The sequence below is a fragment of the Zalophus californianus genome, chromosome 2 (assembly GCF_009762305.2).
Source record: "Zalophus californianus isolate mZalCal1 chromosome 2, mZalCal1.pri.v2, whole genome shotgun sequence".
Lineage (NCBI taxonomy): Eukaryota > Metazoa > Chordata > Mammalia > Carnivora > Otariidae > Zalophus > Zalophus californianus.
In genome coordinates this window covers 35,429,666-35,448,005 of record NC_045596.1, presented here as the reverse complement: position 1 = coordinate 35,448,005, position 18,340 = coordinate 35,429,666, and the positions used below count along the sequence as shown (strand labels likewise).

Here is an 18,340-nt window from a genome sequence, read left to right as displayed (position 1 = left end):
GTCCCTGTAAATTTCTGTTGTATATCACTCTTGGGGTCTTTCTCCTTTTATAGAACCCCCCTTAATATTTTTTGCAGGGCCAGCCTAGTGGTCACATATTCTTTCAGTTTCTGCTGGTCTTGGAAGCTCTGCATCTCTCCAACCATTCTAAATGACAGCCTTGCCAGATAAAGTATTCTTGGCTGCATGTTCTTCCCGTTTAGTACCCTGAATATGTCTTGCCAGGCCTTTCTGGCTTGCCAGGTCTCTGTGGATAGGTCTGACGTTATTCTGATGTTCTTCCCTCTGTACGTAAGGAATCTCTTCCCCCTAACTGCCCTTAAGATGGTTTCCTTGGTTCTAAGATTTGCGAGTTTTACTATTACATGCCGGGGTGTTGGCCTGTTTTCCTTGATCTTGGGAGGGGTCCTCTCTGCCTCTAGGACACGAATGTTTGTTTCATTCCCCAGATTAGGGAAGTGCTCAGCTACAATTTGATCAAATATATCTTCTAGTCCTCTCGCGCCACTCCCTCCGGGATTCCAATAATTCTGACATTGGAACGTTTCATGGTGTCACTTATTTCTCTGATCCTATTTTCATGGATTCTGAGTTGTTTTTCCTTGGGTTCCTCTTTTCCCTTTTTATCTATTAAATTGTCTTCCAAGTCACTAATTCGTTCTTCTGCCTCACTTACCCTAGCTGTTAGATTATCTAGATTAGATTAGATCTCATTGATAGCATTTTTAAGTTCTGCCAATTCAGCTTTCATTTCTGCCCTTAGGAACTCTATGTTGCCATTAATTGTTTTCTCCATTCTAGCTATTGTCTTCACAATTGCTAGCCTGAATTCCAACCCTGACATCTTGGTTATATCTGTATCCATTTGTAAATCTGTGGCATAAGTCATAATCTCTGAGTCTTTCCTATTTTGGGGTTTCCTCCTCCTAGTCATTCTGTTGAGGGGTGGTTGAGGGAATGTATAGAGTCCAAATTATTGACCACAACCCAAGCAAGTTGCACCTGTTTTCTAGGGACCTTAGGGTTGCTGGCCTCTTGTTCTCCCAGCCTGTCTTCTGGGGGACGGGCCTGCCGCACTGTTACCTGTTTGGGCAGAGTTTCCCTGCCCCCTGTGGTGGGGGATGGGCTCAATGGAAACCGGTTTTTGTTCTTTTGTTCTTTTGTTCTCTGGCGGCTTTCCCTGGCGACTTTCCGCATCTCTTCCGAGAGTCAGAGCAGAGGAGACCGTTTCCAACCCTCTGCCTCAGAGCAGAGAGATCACAGTCTGTTCTTCAGTGAGCTCTCCAGGCCACACTGTCTACGTTTCTGTCTGTGCTGCTATAAACTGCAGTGTCCTGGGTTGTGCACCCCTCCGCAGTGCCCCCAGTCCTGCCTCCAGGTTGGGGCACGTCCCTGTCCTTTGTGCTTCTAAAACTGCCAGCCGCCCCCAGTTCCCACGCATGGCCCCACCGCTCTGGTTTCTGTCTAGAGTCCTTTCCCCGCCACTACCGGTCTGCGAGTCTCTGCCCGGTCCCCAGTGTGGGAGGCTATCGCTCACCGGCGGTGCAGGATCCCCACGGCCGGGCACGCTCCCACTGCTGTTTATCCTCCGATATCTGCCCGCGGAATCACGGGTCCCTGCTTCGTACCTCGGAACCAACCACCAGTGATATTCTGTTTGTAGAGATCTAGATCTTCTTACATCTCAGGCTGATTTCGTGGGTGTTCAGCTGGTAGATATCCAGCTCAATTCTGGGGGCCAGTTGAAATAGGGTCCCCTACTCCTCTGCCATCTTCTCCCAAAGGGATGCATTCTTAACCATAGGTCTGGAACACACGGGGGTCCAGAGGATGGGCTATTAATTTATTTGCTATCTGCATGGGGTCACCTTCTATCCAATAAGGTCAGCCTCAAAGAGGAATCCAACATGTGTTCCTCCCCACTTCCATCTTCCCACTACCCTCCTTTCCTGCCTCTCTGTTCTCTTCCCAAGACTCTGGCTCCATTGGGTTGTCACTATGTGGTCAAAGTCACTGCATCTGGCTCCTCTCACCCCTCCATGGAGACAAGCTCAGGTCTTCCAGATATTTCAGAATGGAGCTTCTCTGAAACCCCCAAGATGTTCTCTTGCCAATACTGATCACATTTCACAGCATAAATGCAATATGCATTGTAGGTGGGGGGGGAAGGGGGAAGATGGAAGGAATGAACTGGGTAAATCAGAGAACACTTCCTTTTACCTTCAATCTCCGAACATTCCTGACAATAGGGGATTACTAAACATTCACTTTACAGATGGCAAATTGGGCCTAAATGGTGAGTCATGCACTAACTCTAACACGGACATGTAAAATGAGGAGCTGGGACAGTGCATTAGCTGTGATTCACACTGGGGGGAAACAGTCTTTTATTTCACTTAAAATAGTAATAAGCAGAGGGTGTGTTAATAATGGCCTCTCAAATGTTTACAAATGCTTGTTTATGACGAATTTATGAGGCCTTACTTACAAGGGATCTAATTTGATTTAAAACAAAACAGCTATTTTTATTTCAATTTATATTTACCCAATTCTTTTTTTTAAAGATTTTATTTATTTATTTGTCAGAGAGAGGGAGAGAAAGGCAGAGGGAGAAGCAGGGTCCCCGCTAAGCAAGGAGCCCGATGTGGGGCTCGATCCCAGGACCCTGGGATCATGACCTGAGCTGAAGGCAGACGCTCAACCGACTGAGCCACCCAGGTGTCCCTGTATTTACCCAATTCTTATAGAGACTAAAAGAAGGCTACAAAAATATATATAAGATAGCAACATACAATAAATTTAAAATAAGCCAGAAAAAGGAGGAAAAATAAAGATAGGAGGTAAATATTAATATATTCAACTTCCAGAAATGAGGCACAATGAGATAAAATTATTCCTAATTCATTATTTATCCCACTGTTCTAGGTCCTACATAAATGAAACATCTGAGTTGAAGTTGAATGCCACTAACCTTTCAAAAGTCAGAAAAGCAATCCTCATCTTTATAGGTTCACTTTGTCCCTCACAAACTCAACTGCTTAATTTCCCAACCCATTCATTCATTCAGCAAATACTTTTTAGTAGGTTTCTTGTACCTGGCATCGTCCTTGGCCCTGCCTATACAAATATGAACAAGACTGATCTCCATCAATATAGAAAGTGGCCTGTTCTACTTCTTCCTCTCTAAGTTGACATCCAGTTCAAATACCAACACAGCAATTTGAACATAAATATTTTAACCTCCAAAAATTCCCAAGGTATCTGCAATTGTTTCTGCTTAAGTGGTAGTACTCAAAATACAGTGTTCTTCACAGAAAGTAATTCCCTTTGTTCCAAGTAAATACACAAGAAAAAAGGGAGACATGTCCACATGTCCTATTCTATAGTCTGCTTTGAGCTCCCTTATTAAGAAATATATTTGTCCTTCATAAATAAATGACTTGAATTATGCTGTCCTGATTAGCACAGTGTATAGTGAATAACATCCTGTCATCAAAAAAGAACATTTTCATGGAAGGTTATGTCATCTCTTCCAGTTTTCCTCATCACCCCTTACATAAGTCTAATGAAATCTCAGACAAATGCAGAATGTTACATTTTACTTTTTTAAAACTATTTTCTTCATTTATTTGACAGAGAGAGACACAGTGAGAGAGGGAACACAAGCAAGGGGAGTGGGAGAGGGAGAAGCAGGCTTCCCGCGGAGCAGGGAGCCCAATGCGGGGCTCGATCCCAGGACCCTGGGACCAGGACCTGAGCCGAAGGCAAATGCTCAACAACTGAGCCACCCAGGCGCCCCAGAATGTTACATTTTAGAAAAGAATTATGATCAGCACTCTTATCTTTCTTCTTCCCACACTCGGGTTTCTGGTATTCCTTTTATGTCGATCATGATGTACACTATATACATAAGAAATCTTCAATATAAAAGGCTGAAGACTCAAAGAAGAATTCTTAATCAAAGTCTATGGATCTACTTAGTTTTCGTATGCTGAAATAAATCCTTCTTAATATCAACTCTCTTGCTCAACATGTCAATATTGAATTCTCCAAAACTGAGGTATAGCAAATCATTGATGTTCTCAGAGTATCAGTCTAACATTCAATATAAACGGGAGGATTTGTATCAGAGATGGTGTGAGTAGTGGAGAATAATCAATATCTACATCAAACATCTGGTCATATTGAATCACTGTAGAATTTAACAGAACTGTTGGCTTAATTTTACTCAACATCATAAAAAACCTTACAAGAAGTTTAGCATATAAAAAAGTAAACATATGGCTAAATGGAGAAATTTTTAAAAAATACCTTCTATCATAAGGGTAATTCTGGTCAATGACTCTTCCTCTACATAAGAGGCATGATTAACTGATAGTTGTTTTTTACTTCATTGACTCAGCGCGTGCCCAGCAACATGATTGTCAGAGGATATCATGTGTAGAATTGCTCTAGAAGTTAGGTTTCCATTTCTTTTCAGTTTGTCATTTTACCTATTGAATTATTTCTCTTCATATAGTCCAAGTTTCATTAGTTTCCTCTAACCAAAGAGTTATACTTAGGAATAACCTATGACTGGCAAGAAGCTGATCCCTACCCATGTCCAAATATCAGTGATTCAACTTACTAATTTGATAACTATGTCGCCTTTGCTGTAGACTTGTTTATGTCCTATCTTAGAAGCATATTTTACCTGAATATTATGAAATAGGCTATCAGCTAAACAAAGGATGGTAGTCCAATAATTAAGGTCTAGCTTTGAATATAACACTAGAACATTATTTTAAAACATAAAAAAGTCATGGTAAAAGAGGTTTTAAAAGTAAATTCTATAACAAGAAAATATTTATTTTTTAAAAAAATATAGACAGAAAACTAATTAAATACATAAATGTTGGAGGATGTGGAAAATTGAAAGCCTCCTACAATTACTGATGGGTATATACACTGATGTACACATTATGGATCCCATGACCCAGGAAAGCCACTCACAGTTCTATACTGTAGAGATGTTACCTCAAGGTCCACAAGGGGACATGTAAGAGGAGCTTTATTTCAATATTATGTGGGGTTGTAGGAAACTGGAGACAACAGCCTTGTAAATGCTATGTAGAAATCAGGATCAATGAGCTAAGTTCCCATATAACTCTGATATATCTTTAACACAGTATTAGTATGGACTAGAATAATCTAGAAACAGAATGGGTTCTACAGACACTAATATTTCATTTAAGTGGAATAAAAACAAACAAACGCACAAAGCAACACTACATATTTTACAAGGGTGATGTAAATCAAAGCATATTTTGTAAGGGTACGTAAGAGAGAAATAAAAGTAGGAATAGATGAAGGGGGACTGTGGGGCTTTGCATGGACCAGTGATGACAGAGCATCCTGAGTAGTAGGATATAATTAACTCAGCTCACTGTAACCCAAAATAGATATGTGATTATCTCGTGGTTGAGATGTGATAGCTAGTTTTTACTTTTTTGTATTTCCAGATGAGCATATTTTACCTTCATACTTACTAAATAAAGTTATTCTTCGGACTTTGAGTTATATTTGTATAAATATAGGTTAATTTACACACAATAAAATGCACCCTTTTAGTACTGCAGATTGGTGAGTTTTAACAAATACATACAGGACTCCTTAGATTTTTAAGTGACTTGCTTGAACCAGAGCTTCTGTACCCAGATCCAGGGCTTTACCCACTACCTCAAAATAACCTTTAAAAAACTACCCAAAAACCCCCATTCATTTCTGTTTGTATTTCAGAATACATCATACCATTTTTTACCTTGAAAAATTAATTACTATAATAAATGTCTCCATACAACTGCATGTGGGAGGACATCATTGGATGTGCCCTTTGTTATGTGAAACAATGGAATTGAGAGAAAGTAATTTTTCACAGTGGGAAAGCAGAGACCAGATAGGAAATCAGGACATCGTGAGCCTGACATTTGCTTTAGTGAATTTTAATGACTAACCTTTCTTCTGGGGAGGAGTTGACCCATCTTAAAAGGATAGGAAGCCAAGACTTCATACCTTTAAAATTATGCCATTCTAGAAGGAGTGATAACTTCCACTCACTCCTGGTTTCCTTCTTTCTACTTGCCATGGATCATTTGGGGGCTCTAGGGGAGTTTTTGGAGATATTAGAAGCAGAGACAAGAGTAATGTTGAAGGGGAAGAAAAATGAGCTGCCGGCATCCAATTGACACAGCACGCTGAGTCTGGACACAAGAAGATGGATACAATATGAGGTCAGCCATCCAGACGATGGATGATACTCCTACAGCTGTTAGGACATTGTTCCCAACTAGACTGGCAACAGCTTGTGGTCTAGCTCAGAAATCAGATCTCCCTCACCCAAAAGCAATTAATTAACACCCACCCCTCTGAATTAAATAGCTCTGTCTGCCTGCCCAGCTTCTGTCAGCATTCTTTCTTCCTTAATGCCTGTTCCTTTGCTGAGCTTCCCAACTGCCCTCAGCACTGCCAGGCAGGCAGCTCCTGTTCTTTAATTCAGTTTTGACATGTCAGGAGATTGCCATCAAGCCTTAATAACATTCTGCAGCCCATGGAGACATTAGCCGTCCCTAGAGCCCAGCTAACTTTTTGTTACAGGCATCTGTTCAAGAGATTGAATTCTGCCCAGGCTCAGCCAGCACAGGACACACACACTCCAAAGAAGCACAGAAAATGGACTAGCATCGTTGACTTTATTCTTTTGTCAGGTTTCTTATTCCTATTGGGAATGCAATGATCATCAAATACTCTTCTGTAATCTAAAAGATGACCAAGGACAGTTGAGATTAAAATCTTGAGAAGAATTCCCTACAAGCTTTCCAGGTGGCCCTCAACGCATCATAAAGTTATGATGGGAACAATTTGCATTCATTTAGTGCTTTAGCTTCCAATGGCTCTCACATGCCTTACACATCAGGTCAATGGAAAGGGATCTGAAGAAGTTGACTTTGCAAAATGATCACCCAAATAGCTGCTTAGTGAGAGAAAATTTTAATTTTCAATCAGATGATGATGTTAGCAGCCAAATATGTAATTATTGGCAAACTCAAACATCTATTACCTGAATCACAGCCAGGACTACAGCCTCCTGTGGCATGGGACGGCTTGGGAAGAGGGAAGATAGAGCCCAGTGTTGGGGTAGGCTGTGAAGACCCTTGATTGAGCACAGACACACCAGAAGAGGAAAAAAAAAAAAAAAAGGCATGAAAAGAGACTTCTCTAGTTTCTCAGTGTGGCTTGACACCAATTATAGCAAACACATCAATTTGCCTATTGTACCATGTCTCCTTCTTAGACAGTGTGCATGGAACCTATCCCTGGCCTCAGGAGACCTCAGACCTAACCCTAATCATTTGGCTTTGTCTTTCTGGAGAATTTCTAACTTTATGCAGTGATTCTCATCCATGTCTGTAGGCACTAAAATTTAGGGTCATTCTTGGATAATTTTCTACCATATGCATGAAGAAACTGAGAAAGCCACTTGTAAAGAGAGGGAAAGAGGAAATGCAGATATCCAGAGGAAAACAGAAGCAGGGTTTGGGGTGGGGGGTTGCTAGCAGGACAGAGAAACAGAGAAATGCCCCTTAGCTCCCAGTCTCATTGCCTGGCTCTGGTCTGATTGCTGGAGAATACAGTTAGTTTCCCAGCCGATTTGGTTCAGACATCTCTTGAGGAACTTGGGATGTGAGGAACCCCCATTGGGAAATGGTGCCAGCTTCTGGCAGCCAACTGTTTCACATCCAGATCACAGCAATGTCCTTGCATAACCTCTTAAAAGGATTTCCTCTGAGCTGACTCATTTGCCCATTTCCCTTTTTGCTTCTGACTTCCCAGTGCCCTCTTAATGTTTATGAGCTTGTGCATTAGGGTCTTTCCCTCAGGTCTAAATGTTCCAGCAATGGGTCAGTTCTCTGCAGAATTAGGGGAATTCGTAGGCTCTACAAATCCCTCTGGATCAGTGTGTTCTATCCTGAAGCTCTCCAAAGAAAGAAGGAATTAATCTATTTTATATAAGATAGAGCTGTCAGTGAGGAAAAGTGCATGGACCCAGACCCAGAAGCCAACCAACTGGCATGAAAATTCTAATTATGAGTCAAGTTGTGTGACTTTGGTAAGTTTATTTTTCTTACCATCACTGAACTTTCCTTTCTTTGCCTGTAAAATATTAGGTCTCACTGTATGAAAATGTCATTTCTGTAGGTCAAAAATGATAGAGTATAAGTAACTTCACAGGGATGAACCTAATGGCATTATACCTGTCTCACAGGTGAGTGAGAATTTGAGTTTTGAATGCCTAATGTTTTTAAGTGTCTGGCAAAAGTACACCCCCAATGAGTAAGAGCTATCAATCTTCATGTGTTGTTGTGTATTGTTATCCAGAACAGTACCTTTGTGCCCACAGGTACTTTATGGTGAGGAAGGGGAGGACCAGGAAGAGCTAATATGGCGTAAGGTGCAACCTCCCCATGCTGCTGGGCTCCTCAGCTTCCTTACCCCAGAATGTGGTTTCCTGACAGAACATGATCGCGCTGAGCCGAGCAAGACCTGTGGAGAACAAGGGGCAACAGGAAAGTAGCTGCATGGTGCTCCATGAACTGAACTGTGACAGCCGACAGCCCCGGGGTGAGCAGCCCAAGCTCTTCGAAGACCGCTAGGACCAGAGGCTCGTGTGTGAGGCGAAGATCACACCCAGAAAACAGAAGCAGCGGCTTATTCTACAGGAGCTCTCAGACCATGGTTGAGCCAAGTCTCTAGACAGAAAGAGCTTCTCAAAATACAGCCACAAATTGAGCTCAGCCTTTTACAAAGCAACCTCACATTTAAAAAAAAAAAAAAAATTTAAGATTTTATTTATTTATTCGAGGCAGAGAGAGAGCACAAGTGGTGGGGAGGGGTTGAGGCAGAGGGAGAAGCAGACTCCCCACTGAGCAGGGAATCCCAATGTGAGGCTCTATCCCAGGACCCTGAGATCATGACCTGAGTGGAAGGCAGACGCTTAACCGAATGAGCCACCCAGGTGCCCCAAAAAGCAACCTTACATTAATACCATCTTTCTGTGACCGTAGTGTGGAACAGGTCTTCTGACTGGCAATGCCTCCATACTCCTACACTGACAATCAGCTCTCTCAGTGGCCAGGCTCGGACAGGGCAGGTTAGCCAGTCCCCGTATGGCTAGTCCTTAAGGTGCCATTCCTAGGAGAGGCAATGCCACGGTGGAGTCCTCTTCTTGTTTTAGAAATTCTAAAATTATAAATTCGCAATGCCCAAAGTCTGTGCAGAGTGGTTCGAGCATTCCCTCTTCCTGGACCACTTTCCCTTAAATAAATACACCACCCGTTCACCGATTTCTCCCCGTCTGTTTATAATGTCACACTATCAATGGGGTGATCAGATTGCTGTCAAGGGTGCCTGGGACAGTGCCAGTTGATGTCTGTTATTCCAGAATTACTAAATAGTGCTTGCTTTCATACTCAGAATATCTCCATTAGAAAATAAATGAGGGACGCTTGGGTGGCTCGGTCGGTTAAGCGTCTGACTCTTGATTTTAGCTCAGGTCATGACCTCAGGATCATGAGGTCGAGCCCCGCCTTGGGCTCCGTGCTCAGCGGGGAGTCGGCTTGAGATGTTCTCTCTCCCCCTCCCCCTCCCCCCCGCTTGCACATGTGTATGCTCTCTCTCTCTCCCTCAAATAAATAAATCTTTAAAAAAAGAGAAATGATATAATCACTCTGCCTTCCCTGACAACTTAGATAAAATCTGCCACTATTTCCCTTAACCTGCTTTATTATTCTTCACATCCTAACGATTTGTCTCTTATAGTCTGTCTTCCCATTGTAAGCTGCTCTAGAGCAAAGACTTAAACAACTGTGATAAATGCAAAAAAAAAAAAAAACACACAATTTTGATAAATGCTATATTCCACATTCCAGCATCTAGAACAATCACTAGAAGGCACTTGGAAGGTTTTCCAAAAATCTTGTTGAATGAATTTAAAAATTAAGGAATGAGACAAGTTTCCCTTCTAACTAGTAATATTTATTTTAATTATCTGGTAAAATAATAATAAAGTTAATCAACTAAGTCCCTACCCAGCCTTTTCTTAAAATGCTTCAGCATTCTAATATGGCAGTATTGTTTTTGCAAATTTGTTGCCTTGCAGCATTTCCTCCAACATACTCAGGACCCACTGCCCTCCACATTCCCATTAGAGTATTCTGCCAATGGCATTTAGCAGGCATATTTTCAAATTGCTTGCCTTGGGCAAGCCTCTCCAGAGTGTCCATTCCAACAGCTCTACTAAGAAGTTTGCAGTGGGTCATATAACCCTACCCTTTGGCTGGCCCAGCAAGATTACTTGGAATTAGAACATAGCAGTTCTGAGAGCTTCCAAACGTTAACAAGATAAAGAAAATAGCTGCCTTCACTCCTAGGGATTTCCAGCTCTTGGCTCTTCGTGAGGCCTGGGATAATGTCCTGCCATGTATACCTCTAGTTAATGCACCTGTTTACTTAACCTAGTTTGAATAGCTTTATGCGGCTTACAACCAATAACTCTTGAGTCACTGGGGAAAATTCACCAAAGGAACTGCTCCTTCTTATTTCTGCAAAGCATCATCCAGGCATAAACTCCCTGGTGCTCACTTCTCTGTGACCCAAAACTCCAGATGGGAAAACCTTTAGCTCTCTGGAGCTGATTATACATAGATTGGCTTTAGGGAAATGGAACATCGGAATGAAAACATATTAATGGTTCAAAGCTATTTCGTGACTTTCCTTTACGTCCCCATGCTCACCAGACATTACCAACAAGGTGTGCCTCTGTTACCTAAGCATAAAATATCTAAAATAGAACATCATGATTCCTCCTTCTCTTCTTTCTAATCAGCTCCACTTCTGCCAATAGCACTCCTTTTGAGCAGATTTAGAATTTCTTCTCTCCAATCCCATCCCCTTCCTTTGTCTCTCTGCACATGGTTACCAAACCCACAAGTACTATTGTGCGCCCTTCTAAACATACCTCAGGTGCATACCGTTGCTTACGCCTAAGTCCTCAGTGTGAAAAGAAAACTGCACTCAGAACTGGTAGATCTGGCTGTATTCCAAACTTCCCTACTACCTAGCTTCAAGTCCAGCCACATAAAAACTCACACATTTTGAGTTTTTAAATGTAAAAATATAGGCCAGATAACTTGAATGGATGAAGCTGAGCATCCAACCTATCTAAAACAATTAAGATTAACAATCATTTCTTATCCGATAAATTCACTGTTCAATAAAATCCTATGTGCATTTTATACCATCAAAGTATTTCCATATGGCAAGTTTTTCTCTTCGCTTCCTACCTTTCCATTTACTTACTTTTCATTTACTTCTTTCCCTATGCCCATATCTTGTTTCTATTTTTGAAATATCTTGTTTCAGCTTTCTCCACATTTGATTTTTATGCCCTGGCACCTGGACAGCACATGAATGAGTTCCAATTTTAGAAGGTACAGCTGGGCTTTTATGGGAAATGGAAAAGGACAAAACCCCTTTTGAACAACCTGGAGAGCTCATCTGGCTTTTCTAACTGTTGCTTTATGTTTCATTTTTTAGAGGACTAAATAACATTTTCATGTCAACAAAGCACCAGTGGCCCTGAGTGCAATCCCCTGTTGTAAAAACAGATAGAGATAAATAACCTGGCTTGTACATTTCAATATTTTATGAATGGACACTAGCCTGAGGGAACTATTTCAGACTCTAAGTCAGAACTCAGTCAATGATTCACTGCATATGGTTAGTTAAAAGTCTGGGTTTCTTCAACTGTATCAATGGTCCCTAACTGTATCATTTCCCAAATCTCCTTTTATGCCAAATATTTTAATATCTCCTTTACTATTCTGAAATGAAACACATAGACTCTCTAATCCGTCTACACAGAGATAATACATTCATTCCATTGTTTCTTCTTTACAATTCTAAAGCCCACCAAGCTCTGAAATCTGAAAACTTTTACCCAAGTTTGGCTCCTAAATTTACCTGGCTGCATCCCCTGACCTGAATTGATGAGAATAATTTATTTTACTTATCCCAACTACTATGAATATTTGCTACACCAAAATCAATGTATTTGGTGACAGGTCCCATATTCCACAGAAAGTATTACATTATATTAGGTGTATGTATTTCATTGGTTTTCTAAAATGGGAAAACGACTGAAAATACTTCTGGCTAAAATATACAGAAAATGGTTTTTGGAACTATGTAAACTACCTTCACACAAAACCTCAGTATACACTCTAACTCTAGCATAAAGAAGAAATAAAGGATACTAACTTATAAAAAGCCATACATATGTCATTATGTAAGCCCTTGGGCATAACATAGTAGCAGATGTATTGAAGTGTTCTGATACCCGGGCCAAGTCCTAGAAGCAACCCATCACTAGGTATCATAGACACACATGCAAACTGGCAGGGGTGTGTCATGTCAACCACTCAACTGCATGACCAACACAATGATGTAATCTTCTGAAATGATGAATAACTTTTGACAAATTTCCCAACAAAGCAAAATACTATACTCCCTTCAATTTACACATCAGTTGCATTTCCTGGAAAATAAACTGTATATTAAAACTTTATTGGGGCGCCTGGGTGGTTCAGTCAGTTAAATGTCTACCTTCGGCTCAGGTCATGATCCAAGGGTCCTGGGATTGAGCCCCCCATCAGGCTCCCTGCTCAATGGGGAGTCTGCTTCTCCCTCTCCCATTCCCCCTGCTTGTGCTCTCTCTCTCTCTCTGTCAAATAAATAAATAAAATCATTAAAAAGAACTTTATTAAAAAGCACCTCATGTTCATACATCAGATGGAGTTCATTTCAAAGCTAAGATAATATGAATTGTACAGGATAGATACACATTTGTTGTGCAGATCTCTCCCACACATGGCAAGACATCTAGAATCCCTGGATCCAACTTTATTAAATGACAGAGGGGACCCCTCCCTAAATATTAAACAACAACAAAAAAACACTCCCCCATAATTTCCAGAATGCCCCCCCTACCCCCGCCAAGAGGGGAGTAATTCTCTTACTAAAAACCACTGAACTGATTTATCTTCAGTTTCTCTCAGACCACAGTAGCCTTAGGAGGATTTGGAAAAGAGATTAAATTGGGACTGAATCTTAACCCAAGCCTTGCTGATACTCTGGAATCACAGCTACCTCCCTCCCCAGTACAACCCATCCAAATAGGAACCCTGATTTCATGGCTGTTAGCAGCATTCTGTCTGTGGGCATGCATATCACCCCACTTCTTCCCCAAGACCCTTGGTTCCATTCATTCTTCAGCTGTCCATTCAACCCATTTGATTGAGCACATATGTTAAACAGCAGGGATTTAAAAACTTGTTAAACTCCTGCCCTCCAAGAACTTCCAGTATAGTCTGAGAAGCAGTATGATAGAGATAAAGTGCCGAGGAATATGGAAGTAGGTAGAAGGGATACTTAGGCTCAGACACAGAAGGTCTTAGACAGCTTCCGAGAAAAAACTAGTAGTTACTGCTGATATAATTCCCAAGAATGCTAAAGAAAAGCCTTTTGCAATTAAGGCAAATAGAAAGACAAATATTGATTGCACATTTAAAAGATAAATATTTACCCCTTTTCTGAGTTTCATCCTCAATGGAAAGAAAACGGATAGTAGTCCATTCATTCAAAAACATGGTTTTTAGGACACCTATAAATACAGGTTTACTGAACACCTATAAAATATCATACAACTCTAAGTCCTTATTTTCATTATTTTTTTCCCAAGCTATGCTTTAGATTAAGAAAATCTACCCAAACACTTCCTTCTCAAGAGTTCTTAATATTCCACAGATGCTATCTGGTTTTGCCTCACGTTCTCTATAAGAAGGATATATATTTTTATCGCCACAGTTGAGGGCACAAATATCCAAAAGCACTATGTGTACAAAGACGTGTTTTTACCACTTTTATTGACTGTCTACTTAGTTTACAAATAAAGCGAGAGGATAAATAAAAGGCTCAGTGGTGGTAACTTACCATTCAATAAGTAAGATTAGCTCTTAGAATAGAAATGTTCCTGAGAAAACTGTTTTTGCTATTTTGGAAGTAATATCGTAACTGGAACATGCGACTGAGAAGTTGCTTCTCAAACTTGGAAGATATAAAAACATATTCCATTTTCATGGCCTATTTAGATAAGTTTAGACTGTTTGCTGCTTTGAATGCCAAAATATTCTTGGTTTTTCATTTGTGAACTACATTTTTCCTAATTTCTCAGCAATTACATTGTGTAATTTTAAATTGTGAAGTCTAATTGGAGATAAGAACCTGGATCCTTAAAAAGTGTAATCTGAAGTGAGAAACTCACTTTAGCTTATACTGATGTGTATCCTACTGGATAGTCTCCATTTCAGATGCTTCATAAATAATAAATCAAAATGAGAAAAATCATATTTATTAAAGATTTCCTATGTGCCCCAAAATGCTCCATATGTTACCTCTTTTAGTCCTTAAAGTAAATCTGTGAAATACGTAATATTGTTCCAACTTTACAGACGAGAAAACTGAGACACTAAATACTTTACTCAAAATCATTAAGGCAGAGCTGAGATTCAAACACAAAACTGGCTGATTCTGGCATTCCAGATTATAGACACCATGGTACCAGAACGGAAAGACCAACTCATTGATGTTCCTTCCTCTCCCACTTCTGGCTGGAGTAAGGTTCCTACTTCCACGTTCAGAAAATGCAACTGGCTTCTTACCCTTGATGCTTCCTTATTCCATGGTCTGTGCTCCCCACAGCTTCTGTGCAGTAGAAGGTTTCACTCAAATACCTCTTTTGGAAGCATCATGTGGAAAAAAAATAAGGAAAAGTCTCCGAGAGATGACAGCACAAACTCACTTAATGGTGGTAGATTGCTCATGAGCCTGATGCCAAAATGTTGTGAATTTTAGGAAACCAGAAACTGAATACTGCGCTGCGGTAATGTTTTACAACTGATCTAGTTGGTCTCATAGATCATCACCTTCCAAGAACTATAATTCGTCTTCCATTTCTAAGACATGCGTACCTCTTGAAAGAACCTGAAAACAGCAGTTGGCTAAATCCATAAGGTACCAGCCCAACCATGAGAATGGAGGCCATGGGCAATGCTTACAGAATGTCAGAGCTAGAAAGAAACTTAGATATAAAAACACATTTGATCAATTTTCAAAGGAGAGAACCGGGGTGGTCTCATGGATTGTTAGGGACATTATCCAAACTAAGACTGGCTTCCACTGGAGATACTGTTCCATTGCTACCAAGTCTGAATAATGCCTAAGAGATCCTATCTACATTCTTGGGTTAAGTTTTAAGTTCACTTTGCTTATTGCTGTGCTCTGGACATTGTTGAATATACAGCCACCTGAGGTGGTAAGTATTGTTCTGGATCTTCTTTCCTATTAGTTCCTCTCGATAGATGCCAGTCACCTGTTTCTCCGTTATTTCCCCTGCTACTCCACACCTGTTGGGCTCCGCAGCATCTGGTTTTACAACTTTACCTCGGCATTTATCTTCCTTCCCTCTCAGATTTCCACGCAAAGCTTTATATGTTATTTTATCTGGAACAACAAGAAGGAAAGTGAAACTTGACAGAGGCCAAAAAAAAGGTTGAGGCCAAAGAAGAGTGCCAATACTCAGGCAAACTCAGACAAAGGACCTACTGAAAAGAGGAGCGGGGGGAAGTGAAAAGAGAAGAAGCCAGGAATGGACAGCACTCAAGTTAGAGAAAACAGACCAAGGAGGTATCCGGAAGAGTGTGACCAACTCATCTCCCACTCAGATACACGCCTGTATCCGATGAGGGGTGGGGCGTGGCAGCAGAAGAGTCCAGGTAGGGCTCATCAGTGCAAGGCTCAGGTGAGGTGAGGGAGGGGACAGGGTCAGGGTTCTGACTCATTCTCTGGGAACACATTCCATCATGTGCCCAAGTAAATGGGATCGTAAAAAGGGAGCTAGCAAAAGAGCTAGGCCAGAACTAGCCAGGTTGTCAGAGACCCAGTAGAGTATATAAGGGTTCAGGACTAAGCTCTAGTACCAGAGGGACCTGATGCAATGAACTTGAGACAGATAGAAACCGAACTGAATGGAGGAGGTCAAGAACGAAGAAATTAAGGTAAGGTTACAGTTCAGTGCTTTGTGGGGGCTTGCCCTGGTTCTGTGGGTTTGGGCAGCAAAACTGGTCTTCTACCACCTGCCAACTAGAGTCTTCTACTTTAGTCTCTCCTGTGTCAGGAAATGAAGCGGACCCCAGGCCCAAAGCTGAACTAGAGAAAGCTGAGGCTGTCCCAGGTCATGGGTAGCATGCAGAATGAAATCAGAGACAAATCAGAGTTGGTGGTAAGGGCAAACGTGGGAGCTGAATTGATATCATGGTACTAACGATGTTAGCAGACTTGCTGTCCATGCAAAACAGGGCTTTGAAAGTGAGGCAGTGTCTGTTCTGGGGAGTTTGTCCTCTCCATGGAACTAGCACCAAAATCTAGCTTCCTGGAATCTGAGCAGCTCAGGACCCAGGCACTCCAAGGTTATAAAATGTAAGCCCGTGTAGTACCCAACAGAACCTGACACCCCAAGAGGAATGTTCCTAATGCAGTCCACTTTGGAATCCTGCCTCCATCTACACACATCTAAGCCCCGAGTCTTAAGTACCCCACAGTGCATGACTGCTTCTGGAAGCAGCAGGTGTCTTACCACATATGCTGCAGATCATAAGCAAAGCCAACTGTTAAGTAGTGAGAACGACGGTGTGCCAGAATCATCTTCACTACATTTCCTTATCTTACACAGACTGTAACTTTCCTAAGGAAAGCACATTAAAGTAAACATAAACATTTCCACCTTTAAGGCAGTAGGCACAGAAGCAAAAGGCAGTTAGTTCGCTGTAGTAAAGAACAATGGATATCACTAAGGAATCACGTTTGTTTTAGAAGAACTTTAAAAAACAAATGTTGAAATTCTTATGACCTGTACCTATTCAAATGTAGCAGGTTTCTGTACTTTAGGAAATGGTTACATGATGGTTTCTGACAGAACAGAAACATTTTACCATGTTGGCTTTAGAAACCAATTGATAATAACTATCAAAAGACATATAACTAAAAAAGACCAACATGTGATCTGATTTTTTTTCTTTTCAATCTTTCCTGGTTATTTTGTGTAGGCCCTGCCTGGGAGGGTTATCAGTATGGTTCTAGTCAGGAAAACAGCAATGACCCTAGGTACTTCATAGACAGAATATTTACTAGAACTGGTTAAACAGGCGCTAGAGAAGAGAGAACGCCAGGGTTAATGAGGTAAATCAGAAATGAGAAACTGACCAATCCGCTTCTCTAGTTTTGCATAACAAGGTACCTCAAACTTCAGGGGCTCAACACAACAATCTTTTTTTTTTTAATCATTATCTTTCACAGATCTGGGATTTGAATGGGCACAGTTAGATGGCCCTCACTTAGGTTCCCTCACGCAGTTATGTCAGATGGTGGTGGAGGTTGTAGTCATCTTGAAAGCTTACTTGCTCACATGTGTGATGGCCAGTGATGGCTGTTGGCTGGGACCTCAGCAGGAGCTGTGGGCCAGAACACTCACACAGAGCTCCTTCATGTGGCCTCGCCTTCCTTACAACATGACCGTCTCAGACTTCTTACTTGATGACTCAGGCTTCAAAGGCAAGTAATCCAGGAGGAAAAGGTCGAAGATCCATCCCCTTTTGTGACCTACCCTCAAACATCACTATCCCTTCAGCCATATTCTGTGGGTTCTTAGGCAATATGTTTGGTCTGGATACAAGGCGGGGGGGAACACCAGCCCCATCTCCTAGTGGTAATGTCAGAGAATTTGTGGACACACTTAAAAACCACAAGACAGAGGAAGCAGCTACCAGTCCTATAGACAACAGAAAGAGTCAATGTTGTAAGAAACAAGGATTGTGGAATTGGAACCACAAAGGCCAGTGCTGGGGGCGTAGAGGAGGCCACACAGGAATCGCTAAGAGAAACAGAGGGGAAGGCAGGTCTTACTATTCCAAGCCCACAGAAGCAATACTAATTATTCCATCATACATATTGCTCTTGTTGTCTGCATCTTCCATAAGCAAGCCTGACTTGACAAAGTACTGACTGGCATGCTAGTAAACTGATGAGTAGATTAATTACTGATTTTTGTTACAACAGTATTTTTCAGGGAACAATTCTATCAAAATAAGCTGGCTGCTTTTTAAAAACTAAGTCTTTAATATTTTGGGATACG

General features: G+C 41.3%; 1 protein-coding gene across 4 annotated transcripts in view; it reads right to left on the bottom strand.

Moving 5' to 3' along the window:
* Positions 1 to 18,340, bottom strand: part of GRXCR1 (glutaredoxin and cysteine rich domain containing 1) — a 306,510-nt gene that overhangs the window by 133,075 nt on the left and 155,095 nt on the right. The window contains exon 3 of one of the 4 annotated variants that reach the window (XR_003520589.1): positions 14,814 to 14,887. The exons of the other annotated variants lie outside the window; for them this stretch is intronic. The gene's annotated coding sequence lies outside the window, so the exon portion shown is untranslated. The remainder of the gene's footprint in view (positions 1 to 14,813; positions 14,888 to 18,340) is intronic. 4 annotated transcript variants of the gene reach the window in all.